We start from the raw sequence: 12351 nt of genomic DNA, 5'->3' as shown, positions 1-12351 counted from the left end.
ACTGCTCTTTTTGCTGTGTGCTCTTCCAAAACAAACAAACAAAAGGTGTACACTTAAGTACAGCAGTGAGCTAGTACAGGAGCGGCCTCAGCAACTTGTTGCCCCACGAGGAGCTTGAATAAGGTTCCTGACAATCCCTTCTGTGGGCTCAGAGAGGGAACTGGCCCCCAAAGGAAAACTGCTACTCACAGGATCCAATAAACGAAGTGATCAGAGGGTGCATGATTCAAAATAACTCAGTCCTCGGGTTTTGGCTAACCTAAGCAAATCTGAGGAAACACAAGTGCAGGTGGATGTCTATAAAGGAACTACTTTTTTTTTTTTTAATTAAGAATATCCCTCATTCCACCCTGAGCAACAAGGATGACCTGGGAGCCACTGCATGTCCCAGCACCCACAGCTACAGCCTGAGCAATGCTGCCTGCTCTGCCAAGTCTTGTTCCTAATCCCACTGCAATCAGATACACATTGGCATTACCGTTACTCACCTGCATCCCTTGACATTTGCAATTCCTGTCGTATGTGACTGAATGCCAGACAGACCACTTGGTCTCGGTGGTTTTGCATACATACATGGGTATAAGAAAGCAGGTGAAAATGTATGAAATTAGTTTTATTTTAAAATAAACTACCTTCCCATCCCCTACAGCTCTACTCCATTAGCTAGGTTTTGTTTCTGAATTGTTGCATCATTTGCTATATAATGGCCTTGATTTTGTTCAGCATCATCCAGGTGCTGTTATCATACAGACATGATGTAAATGTGTGACTCTTTTAAAAGCAAAAGCAAAGGGCATTTTAATTTTGTGTATTATGAATAAGCCTTTCAAATGCCATGCTATGTACAAGGGAACCTAATCCTTTTTTGAGGAAAACCAGTCTATTTCATTTCACATAGCACAACAGCAACTGGAGAGATGCAACAGGGTTCATTAATGCATCACTACTTGTGCTGCCAGCAGTAAAGCCAGGCCCATGTGCTGTAAGCAACTCCAGTTGTGTAGCCTAATAAACATCACAGCAAATTAATGGGAACTGAACAATAGCACTAAATACAGAAAACAGGAAAACAAAAAAGTTACATTTCAGGTTGGAAATGAATGCGGATCAGTCAGAAAGGTGAATAATGAGAAGCCTAAGGAGAAATGTATAATCAGAGTTTGAGCATGACTGTTCTAAGGGTTGCACACCACTGTGCTGACACAGAACACAGCATCAATATTTAGCATCCTTCACACCGGCTATCTGCACCTGAACAGCAAGAAGATTGTGATGGCGATGTCCTACCTCATCCTTAATGTACCTTAATATCACTGCTTTGAAATAACACAATTGCACAGAGTGATAGAGTAAATTTCATATTTTTTGTTGCTTTTTAAAACTGTAACAACAACTTCAGGGCTGTTTCTTATCATGCATGGTCTTTGCTAGTTTCCTATTAAGCATTAATTAATTACTCACATACCAGGAGCACTGAGCACTGTTGAGCAGAATCCAGATCATGATGTACTGAGACCTACCAAGTTCTATTGCAATAGAATGTCTCTGCCTCTCCCACAGCAAATAAGTATATCTCTACAGCCAAATCATGCCAGTTATTCCAAGACAGCCATCACCAACTTTCAGTTATCAGAATGACTTAAGAGCTACAGAGGAAAATCAGAGAAATTCAGAGCAACTTAATAACACTGGTAACTATAAAACAGTAGTGCATGTTGCATGGCAAAGCTCAGCCTGCCTCATCAGGTCTTTCCTTTCTTTCCTTAGAACGGAGATCCTTGAGCATTTACAACAATGCTCAAGGGAGCATCTGGAGCAAAATTCTTCTTTGCTAAAAGCACACTAATCACTAGGATTGCTACATCATATATGTACATGTACAAAAAATCCCATAGCAGCCGTGATGTCAGTGATGACTTCAAAAATGCTGAAGCTAAACTCTTCTAAGCTCCGGTATTCCCACTGTGTACACTACTGCTGCTCTTTCATTTACTTAATGTGTCAGAGGGTGTGATGAGTAAGAATGCAATTCCTTCACAGCCCAGAGGAAGAAGCAATATTAAAGGTGATTAAGCAACTGGAAGTGCATATGAAGTCTGACTTGAGGACTGCTTTCGTAACAGACTGGATATGGATACATCCTTTCGTTTTACCTTGATAATGTAACTTGTCCAGTAAGCACCAGGTGATAAAGTGTCCCAGGAAGTTTAATAATTTCCAAGAACATTCCATAGCAAACCAATTTTACCCAAAATGAGTGCACTTCTACCAGGAACAACTGTGAAGAACATTATTGCACAAGCAGGACTCTCTGTGTATATGGGTATAGCCCTTGCAATATACCTGCTATTTCCTGAAAGTAACAGGCCCACTGGGTCTTTTGGGGACTGCCCAGAAGGTTTTGGAGTGGCAAATTAAAAAAATGAGTAAAGTCATCAGTATGTGAGGTCATCAGTAAACAGAGAAGCAGCTATGTGGAGTTTATCTGCATTTACCTGCAAGTATGGCATTGAGACCAGTGCTCTCATAAAACACTGGATTTAACAGAATCTGGTGCTACACAACTATGTGGCAATTCAGTTGAGGATGTGAAAGACTTGAAAGAGTTGTAGAAAAACCTGCTACAGTTACCCTGACAAAATTTCCAGGCAGGGAACATCTAGAGAAACACAGAAACTGAATGATGTTGAACGAAAGTAGCAAAGTCAGAGTGGGGCCTTGCCCAGGACTGCAGGAAACCAGAAATAAATGAACTGAACTATCAGAGTGATCAGTCAGTTGGCTTGGACAGATAATGACTGGGCTTTTTAAACACCACTCAACCCACCCCCTAAATAATCCTAAATATAGGTTTTAAACAGAATTCACAAATTTCTCAATCTGGTCATCTTTTCATTCTGTGAGAAACTTTATTTTGGAGACATGTAATTTACAGATGGTTCATTAATTTAGAGTCCATTAATTATTAAAAAAGAAAAATTACTTTGCATTTACTTTAACCACTTGAAAAGCATTTAATTTAATTCATGGTTGGTTTAGGTTCATTGCTGTATATAGTTCCAAAGACATCATTCATTGCTGTATATAGTTCCAAAGACATCATTCAGGTGAATATAGATATGGAGCTGCATAGGCAGCAGGTAACAGAGCTCATTAAGTGTTAAGAATGTTTCATTTTCTTCAGTCAACAAAATATTTACTAATACTTTAATTTTCATGTTACAGTTCTTAGAAAAATCTCAAGAATTAGAGGTGTGCATGAATTATAAGCATATATCTTATGAATAAAAAAATCTGTATTTCTGTCTTTTTTCCATTTTAAAAAGGGGTGAAAGTCTGGAAATGTGACATATTCTACTGAATAGACATTTCTGAGAAATAACAGGTTGTCATGCCACCTCCCTGGATAGCTGTCACTCAGCATATCAATCAGCCTGCATTGTTCACAGCCTACCTACTGCACTGGATGGGTAGGAGGAAAAAGCAGGCTTCACCTCCATTAAGACTTGCAACAGAATTGCATACATCCCCAGGAATACTTTTATTTCAACATACAAGATTTCTCTGACCAAAAGCTCTCTTAAACATTGTGGTCAGCACATATGCACACATGTTCACATCTGGAGATGTTTGGTACAGGTGGGAGTGCACAGTTGTCGGACCAAGCACAATCCTTTCATTTTGTCTGTGTGAGGTGTGGAGAGATGAAAATAAAATAAAAAGCCAATGGGATCACTTTAAGATGATGATATGGTTTGAAGCTGGCTCCCTGCCAAGTCTCCAAACCTTACCACCAGAGTTCCCCCCCCCCCTCAAACCTCAGGGAGAAGAGGGAGAAAAAAAACGAAAGAAAACCCGAAACGAGAGAGAGACAACCAAAGTGAGATATATAAATATATTTACACTTATATACAATTAAAAATAAGGGAAAGGGAAGGGGGAAGGGAAAAGGAACAAAACCAAAATATTATATATATAAATATCCCAATTAGCAGCCCAATATCTATCCACTAAAAGAGTTAGCAAAGAAATAGCTCACTACTCCCCTGGGACAACCGAGGGTCGCTCCGGAACGATCGCCGGCAACCTCTGTCTCCCAAGGTCGGCAAGGCCTAACCAGGCCTCGCTCCCCAACACGGCAGACTCAGCAGCAGGGAACCTGCACCTCCAAGCCGCCGGAAGGAAAGAGGACGAAGGCCTCTCCTCCTTTCTTCTTATAATCTGGCTTACGTAAAAATCGTAGGGAATACTGGGTAAATCTGGACCCTTCCTTGGTTACAAACTAGTCACCAAGGAAGGCCTAGCCCAAACCACCACAGATGAGAACACTATCAGAGCACATCTTCTACTCAAAAGACTGGAAAAACCTTGGGAAAAAAAACACAGGCCCCCCTGTAGATGTCTTTTTCCTATACAGTAAGAGGCCTGTAGATATGGAATGGAGGCCAGGTGAGGGCTGCATAGGAAACAGAGGCTCACCCGAGTTCCCACAGATAGGGTTCTAGCTACAGCTAAAGGGCTCAGATTATTATGTCAATAAATTGCAAAAATCAATTCAGGAACAAAGCTAAGACTAATAGAATTTTCTCCTAAATAAGCAAAGCTCTGTCATCACCTCCTTGAGCTATTGCACTCACAGGTTGATACAGGAACTTGTGACTTCTCTAGTGAGCAGTCCTGGAAATTGCACAGAACACACAAGCTGTTTGCCTGATCTAAATACTTGATGACCTAACACACACGTTATTTTAACTGGCTGTTCTCTACTGTCATGGCACTTGGCAGTGCCTTGCTACATCCAAAGCCTTGGCCTGAAGTTCACAAATCTTTGATGTGCCACCCTACAGGAAGAGGGATCAGCACTTCCCAAGTGGGATGGTTCTGACATCCTCTTGCTGAACTCAAGGTTCAGGTCGAGGCTTAGTTCGCAATACTCCAACACCTGGCACATTTTCCTGCAATGGGAATCTTTTATCTCAGAAATATGAGATTATTGATAGAAATTTAGGTAAATCCCTAGCCCTGTGAGCTGCAAAGAGCACTTGCAAAACTCTGACTCACTGCATACCAGTGGCACAGTGTTTGAACCAGCTCTGCTGACAACCTGCAACAACAGCTAGGAGAGGTGTGACCTTTCTCAGTTCAGAGTAATTTTGAAAACCAGTGATAAATCAACGTCAGCTTTGTTAGCAACCTAATGAAATTACCAGAAGTAAGAGGGAAAATCACACTCTGAAGTAAGTAGCTTGAGTAGCTTATGAACAGAACCTACGATAACGTCAATGGGGTTTTTTTCCAGGTATTCCCAGCCAGGAAAAATAATATTGAATTCTGCATCTCGAGCCCAGTCTCCTACTGTTACAAACATCCACATCACACAAAATCTTCTGCAAATCACCCAAGCACACAGGCAGAACTAGGTAAGCATCTCTACTTCTCTCAGTGGGAAACTGTTGCAGAATTTTGCTTCTCTGATGATTAGAAATATTTTTTTATTTCTAGTCTAAATGTGTCTCACTTCAGAGCATCTGTTTTATACACTAAGACAGCCCTATAACTGATAGTCCTAAGCATTCCCTGATTTTTATCCTCTAGATACATAACAATCAGGGTTTGTTTTTCTGACCCAAAGTCCCAAACTCTCAATCTTACCTCCTTAAAAAGGCACTTTTTTTTCTCATATCACACCACTTCCATTTGTCCGATTTGCAAGACAATCCAGTTCCTTTCTTCCCCTTAAGAAAGGGATATTTAATCATCCTTTCTCTTGAGTACAACTCCAAGCTTTGAGTCATCAGCATATTTCATTAGTACTATTATTTTATTCCAAAGGTCTATTATACTAAATTAGTCCCAAGACCAACAGGAATTTCTCTAGTAAGATCCTTTCAGCCAACATTTCAGCTTTCAGCACTAATTGTTGTCATATCCCCATTAGCCAATTCCTTACTCATCTCAGATTTTTCTCCTACTAATCTGACTCATTGTATATAACAATTCTCCATGCAATAAAAACATTTAGGTCAATTAAAGATCTATACACCAAAAAAATACCATATTAAAGGAAAAGTTCAGGCAAATACTTCATGAAGTTATCTTCCAGAACCACCAGAGCCATAACAGAGTAAAAGCATCTGCTAAGTCTCCTTTTTCCTTTTTTCGTCTTCTTCTCCCAGTCTGAGCACAGAAAGTGAGTGTGGCATGGCTTCAACCTCAGCTGTGGTTATTTCCATTGCAGGAGTACTTGTGCCAAAGCTGATTTGAAAGGATGTTTGCTGCTCAGCTAAAGCTGCTCCTGAAGGCAGTTTTATGCCAACATTTGAGAGTTTCCACCCAACTGACAGACCTTTTATTCTGATCCTGCTGCTGTGATGGCAGCCATCCCCTGTTGGGAGATGAAGTGAGGAAGGAGACACCAATAACTCCTCAGACAGCTGAAGTCGGGTTTGCTAGAGCCCCTTCACACATTAGAGACAGCATTTTAAACTGATCTCCCCAAGTCAGGAGAGGCAGTGAATTAAAGCCAGTCAAGGGTGTAATTTCATGTTACAGGTTATGATGAAGTGCCACCAAGAGCTGCAGTGCTCCCCTGTTCAGCCCACCACTGCTAGCACCAGCTCCTACCTGACCTTACAGGAAGCTGATATCAGGAATTCAGGCAGAAGACAAACTATCACTTCAGGGCTTTTTTTTTCTTCAGAAAGCTGTTTCTCTCTCTCAATCAGTTTGCCAGGAGCACCAATGCCAGCGCTAGTGGAGCAGTTTAAAACTTTTCTGGAATAAGCATACTGATCAGGCAGCTGTACTGTCTGCAAAACCAATTTATAAACAGATTTAAATAGAAGGCATGTAACTTTTTTTTTCTTTCTGGTGCCAATGGAGCTTGTGGGCCCTGATTCACGGCTGGGTGCTCCTATCACCAGCTGTCTATCTTGTCCCCTTGGCAGACAATATTTTCCCTGTAACAGGGACAACAAAAATGGATGTGACTGTGCTCAGATGGCCTGTCTGAGCATCATCATCCAAGTCTGTAGTCCCTACTTCAGGCAATGTCTAAAGTCATACCAGCAAAATGCAGCAGGGATGTCCACTGAAAAATCTGGGTTGGGATGATTAGAGATGTAGCTATTATTTCCTCAGGAAAATTCCTGGAAAGCTAGCCTGGCCGTACATTATTCTTATGTCCATTTAACTGTTGCCCCACTTCCAAAGAAGCTATGTTAGAAGCGAACTTTTGCAGCATGAAGCCTTGTGTTGTCTAAGATAGTGCACCAGAAATATTACAATAGTCTAGGAGACTGAAACTGTTGAACCCTCAGAATAAAAAAAATTGTATTAGAAATAAAAATATTTCCCATTTCCTAGCAGAACTTTAAAAGCCCACAAATACTCCAGGCAGTCAGTTTGCATTTGAAAATAAGTTTCTCTCACAGAATACGTCATTTCGAATAAGATTTACTAACATTTTTAATTCATCTGCTTCCTTCTAAAGATTTCTCATGACAAAATTGTGAATGCTGTTAAGCAACATTAGGAAGTTTTGCCATATCACTTATTCTACATGTGAAAGAGTTGAGCCACCCAAAATGTGCAATAATCTCCCAGTATACATTGTTTGAAGGGCTGTATTGTTTTCATGTGAAAGGGTGAAGATGGAGGAGTCCATGTTTATGTACTTAAGTACACTCTTGACACATAATCAGGAAACTCTTCTTAAAGTATGTCCAAACCCATCTCCAAATAATATTCAATACTGTAAATCCCACTCCTGTTTAATCCTCTAATCTGACATGAATCATGCTCCTCTGAAATAAGAGAAAGTCATCTGGAGTCTCTTGCTGAGCAGCTACAAAACATGGTAGCACTAGATGTATGAAAATAAAAATTAGAAATTCTGAGTCACATCATAGAATCATAGAATCGACTGAGTTGGAAAAGACCTCCGAGATCATCAAGTCCAACCCTTGATCCAACATCGCTGTGGTTACTAGACCATGGCATTAAGTGCCACATCCAGTCTCATCTTAAAAACCTTCCAGGACGGTTTATCCACCACCTCCGTGGGCAGCCCATTCCAATGCCTGATTACCCTCTCTGTAAAAATTTTTTTCCTAATATCCAACCTAAACCTCCCCTGGCAGAGCTTAAGACCATGCTCTCATGCCACACATATTCTTGATTTCATGCTATAAAACATACTCTGGGTGGCTGTGACACACGTTATTATTTCTCTTTTTTTCTTCTTTTTCTTTTTTCCTGTTTTTTTTGTTTTCTTTTTAAGTTCAACATCCATAGGTGAGAGGGGATGCAGAGTCAAGTGGTGAATCCAGCCAGTACATGCCAGTGAGCCTCAGGGGCATGTCCTGGTTTATCTCACCTCTGAACTAAATACAGACGCAGGTTTGGAGATATATGTACTGCAAAGCTAACACGCAAACAGTGTGATTCTTGTGCAGCTTAGGGAGGTCAATCTCATCGCATAAATCAGAGGACTGGACCATGGCACTTTCCAGCTCTACTTGGCCAGAGCTAGGTCTCTCTTTCTGTGTGTTAAATCTATATCCAAAGTGTTGAGTTAAAGCAACGTGGAAGGCTGTCAAAGGAAATCTTGCTACTAGGGTTAAATGGATTGACCCTGCAGACCTGTGCAGCCACACCTCTACACATCAATCCTCTGGCAGCAACACTGGCATAAGGCATCCTCAATTCCCTGATGCCTCATTCCCTTCTCCGCTCAAGGCTGAGCACCACCACAACACCTCATGGTACCCATGTACCTACTGCAAGTGGGATTGCATTGTGAAACAGGTCCTGCCACTGAGGCCATGGGCAGTCTATGGGCATAGCAGAGAGGGTAACAACTTGGAGCACAGGGGTAAGGAAGAGGAGGCCAGTGCTAGAGGAAGGTTGAGTTTGGATACTTCATCAGAAAGCTTTGTGTCAGCACAATTTACATAACTAATCTGTTCTTAGATCCCTCTGGTTAGAAAGCGCAGAAACTTGGGGAGAAAAAAAGACAATGTGAGGATTCTGTTTCCATCTCCCACACTCAGAAGCCCTCAGAAATATCATCTTTATTTTGCTCTACACTAACCTAGAAGTATTTCCCAAGAAGCTGAGCTGTTGGTCTCTGAATTTTTCTCATTTATCTATCATTATTTTCCCCTACAAGTTAATTTTTCCTATTAGTTCACTGGCTTTGTATTTATAATATAAATATTATAAATACTAAACTTGTGTAAATATTTGCTATATAAATATTATAATTTACTATGGTAAATGATTTCTAAGTAAAATCTGATCTCAGTCAAGTTTCTCATACTCGTGCCATGGCCAACTCAAAAAAAAAAAAGAGAAAGAAGATACTGTATAGAAACAGGTTTTGCTTTATACAACATACCATCTTTTATGTTCTGGACCATCCAGCCTTGCCAAGCATTACTTCAGCTGGAAAATATCCTGGTAGGGAGATGTACTTGTAACTTTAGATACCATGAAGCACAAGTTTGAAACTTCAAATTTCAGCACTTTCTTCATAACAGTAAAGGGTAAAAGAACTCCAGCTGGAAAATAAATAAAGCTAAGTGAAAATATTATTGCATAGTATTCCAGCTAACAAGCAGTAACAGAGAAATCAACAAAGTGAAATTAAGGCAAACTTAACTCATTTACAAAATGTTAAAGAGAACTCAAGATTCACAAAATTCCCATTTTGTGTAAGGTTTGCTTCTCTGGTTCTACATGCCTCAATACTGTTTGAGTTAAACAAAATCATAGAATCATAGAACCATTGAATGGTTTGGGTTGGAAGGGACCTTAAAGCTCATTTACTTCCAACCCCCTTGCCATAGGCAGGGACAGCTTCCACTAGACCAGGTTGCTCAGAGCCCCATCCAGCCTGGCCTTGAACACTTCCAAGGGTGGGGCAGCCATAGTTTCTCTGGGCAACCTGTTCCTGTGCCTCACCTCCCTCACAGCAGAGGTTTTCTTTCTAATACCTAATCTAGACATACTCTTTTTCAGTTTGAAGCCATTCCTTCCTGTCCTATTCACTACATGACCTAGTAAAAATCCCTCTCCAGCTCTCTTGTAGGCTTCGTTAAAGTACTGGAAGGCTCCTATACAATCTCCCCAAAGCCTTCTCTTCTCCAAGCTGAACAACCACAACCCTCTCAGCCTGTCTTCATAGGAGAGGCACTCACAAGAAAGACTGGTTTCCTGACAGTTTACTTTCAAACAGTGTAAGACCACGAAATACTATGCAATGGCATGGATTTTTGCTCCAAGTTTTTCATTAAAAACAAACCCAAAACCAACCAACCAAACAAACCCAAATCCAAGCATTACAACTTCTGAATACATCTGGATTTTCAGGCCTTCAAAACTTGGTTACTGCCAGCCTAAACCTCTAGATGTGCTTGTTTCCAAATACCCAAAAAACTGCAGAAGACTAGACCCACGTGCAGATCGTAGGAAGGCAGTGATTGAGTTGTGCACAGCAAGTAATGCTGTTTACCAGCACAGTACCTCAACACCTGACAAGACATTAAAGCACCACCTCATGAAACTATTGAGGGATGGTGCTGTCATTCCTGAATCACACATTCTTTGTTATGCAGCTCTACCTCTCTAATTAATTTCTTCATCATAGCAACTTTATAAAAAAGAAGGGAATCCTTTTGTTTAATTAAATCATGGTGTTCTGAAACTGAATTTCATAAGTTACTATGCAATTTGGCTTCTCAACACTGAATAAAAATATTACCCCTTTGTAAGGTAAGATGCCCACCGGGGGCAATTTCTATTCAATTAATGGCTACAGAGTTCAATGGCAATTAAGATTTGTGTTTTCTGTGTTAAATGTGCTCCTTCAGGGCAAGCAACTATATTTTTTCCTCTTAAAAAACACAGTGTTGTTTAGAACAGGAGGTTTGGAAAACAGATCAGAAGCTATGACAGTGAATGAGCATAATGGTCAACTAGTCCAACAAATAAGCACATTTTTATGTGGAAAAGAGCAGAAGCAGTGGAAAGATCCCTTACATGACTGGAGGGACTACATGGCTGTGATCTATGAGAATACACCATTGCAGGGAATACTCAAAGGGGCTCACATCATCTTCTTATTCTTCCTAGTGAATACTCAGTTGGAAGATATCTGAGGTTTTGTCATTGTTGCCAAGACTGCTGACAGATTTAGCATCGACAAGTCATTTAGAGGACACAGGAACAAATCTGGCACTAGCGATGAAGTTTCTCCTCTCAAGTGAGGACCTTACCCTGCCTTTTTCCCTACTCAACCATTAATGCTTAGCAACAACTGTTCACTTGAGCCAATGCTGTCCTCAAAGGTGAGCCTCAACCTCCTGACTACAGAGACACATCAGTTCGAAAATATCTTGAATGTTTCCAAGGATGGGGCATCTACCACCTCTCAGGGCAACCTGTTTCAGTGTTTTACCACTCTCACTGCAAAAAACTCCTTTCTCATATCTAACCTAAATTATTTCTCCTTCAGTTTAAAAACATTGCCTCTTGCCCTATTGCAACAGGCCCTCCTAAGAAGTTTGTCTCCTCTTTATTATAGGTCTCCTTTAAGTACTGAAAGGCCACAATAAGGTCACCCTGGGGCCTTCTCTTCTGCAGGCCGAACAAACCCAATTCTCTCAGTCCTTCTTCATAGGAGAGGTGTTCCATCCCTCTGATCATCTTTGTGGCTCTCCTCTGGACTTGTTCCAACAGGTCTATCTCCTTCCTGTGCATTTTTCCAGAGAAGGGTGACAAAGCTGGTGAAGGGTCTGGAGCACAAGTCCTATGAGGAGTGGCTGAGGGAGCTGGGGTTGTTCAGCCCAGAGAAGAGGAGGTTCAGGGGAGACCTTATTGCTCTCTACAACTACCTGAAAGGAAGCTGTAGGTGGATGGGAGTTGGTCTCTTCTTCCAGATGACTAGCAACAGGACAAGAGGACAAAGTCTTAAGCTGAGCCAGAGGAGGTTTAGGTTGGACATTAGGAGGAATTTCTTCACAGAAAGGGTGATTAGATATTGGAACAGACTGCCTAGGGTTTACCATCCCTGAAGGTGTTTAAGGAAAGCCTGGATGTGTCACTCAGTGCCACGGTCTAATTGACATGGTGGTGTTCAGTCATCGGTTGGACTCAATGACCTCAGAGGTCTTTTCCAATCTGATTTATTCTGAGATTCCCTGCCCTCCTCTGCCATGTGATTTCCACCATCACTACGTGAGCCTTGTCACCTTGCAGATGTGCTCCTGCCTTACTGCCAGCACCCAGGAATGTCTTTCATCCCACATGACAAAATACGGATCTGAAATAGAGATCACAGAAAACTCA

General features: G+C 41.1%; 1 protein-coding gene across 3 annotated transcripts in view; it reads right to left on the bottom strand.

The window, feature by feature from the left end:
- The window catches only part of ARHGAP6 (Rho GTPase activating protein 6), a 322124-nt gene that overhangs the window by 192801 nt on the left and 116972 nt on the right, over positions 1-12351 (bottom strand). The gene's annotated exons all lie outside the window — the stretch shown is intronic.

Source organism: Manacus candei, unplaced genomic scaffold (genome assembly GCF_025592945.1).
Source record: "Manacus candei isolate 608988 ecotype Guabito, Panama unplaced genomic scaffold, ASM2559294v1 h1tg000041l, whole genome shotgun sequence".
NCBI classification, from domain to species: domain Eukaryota; kingdom Metazoa; phylum Chordata; class Aves; order Passeriformes; family Pipridae; genus Manacus; species Manacus candei.
The sequence above is the reverse complement of the archived record's forward strand: the minus strand, read 5'-3'. Positions and strand labels throughout refer to the sequence as shown.